The sequence below is a fragment of the Triticum aestivum genome, chromosome 7D (assembly GCF_018294505.1).
Source record: "Triticum aestivum cultivar Chinese Spring chromosome 7D, IWGSC CS RefSeq v2.1, whole genome shotgun sequence".
Classification (NCBI taxonomy): domain Eukaryota; kingdom Viridiplantae; phylum Streptophyta; class Magnoliopsida; order Poales; family Poaceae; genus Triticum; species Triticum aestivum.
In genome coordinates, this window is record NC_057814.1 from 618,007,178 (window position 1) to 618,007,830 (window position 653).

A 653-nucleotide genomic window follows, 5' to 3' on the forward strand; every position below is an offset into this window, starting at 1 on the left:
TCTCCGCCACTGTATATGCTCATCCTTCCACTCGTATTTCAGAAACTAAGAGCATCTTTTTTCTAGAAGGATTAGATCTATTATGAAGACTCACCAGAAGTACAAAACACCTCAAACATAATAAAAGTTATATCAAGGACAACGGACCATCGAGTGACCACTGTCGTCGCCAGAACAAGCCGCCGATGCGTCGCTGTCACCGCTCCCTTTCCTCGGAATGCGCTAATTTCAGTGGTGGGGATTTTTTGAATCTGAGGTGCACCTGATTATAAGCAAGAAAGAAATAAAAAGTTAAAAAATCAAAAGGTGCGAAACATTTAAAGTTCTAGACAAAACAATTTATGTGGTATTGCTAACAAAAAGGACAAAAATGCAACTGCAGGCTACGTGAATAGTAAGCCTAACATAGTATCGGTTTGTTTTTATTCGTTCAGAACACCAAAATAGTCGCTTTGGCGCGAAACTTTACACATGAGTAATACATTAGACAATGCTTGTCTCAAAAAAGCGTCAACAAAAGTTCACCATTTTTACTATATTTTATTTGTAATCCGGTTAAATGTCCCTAGGTGTATTTTCATAATTTGGTTCCCAATATGACCGCGGATAACGCCCAATCACCTCTCAGATGTCCGTGTTCATAGACATTCTCC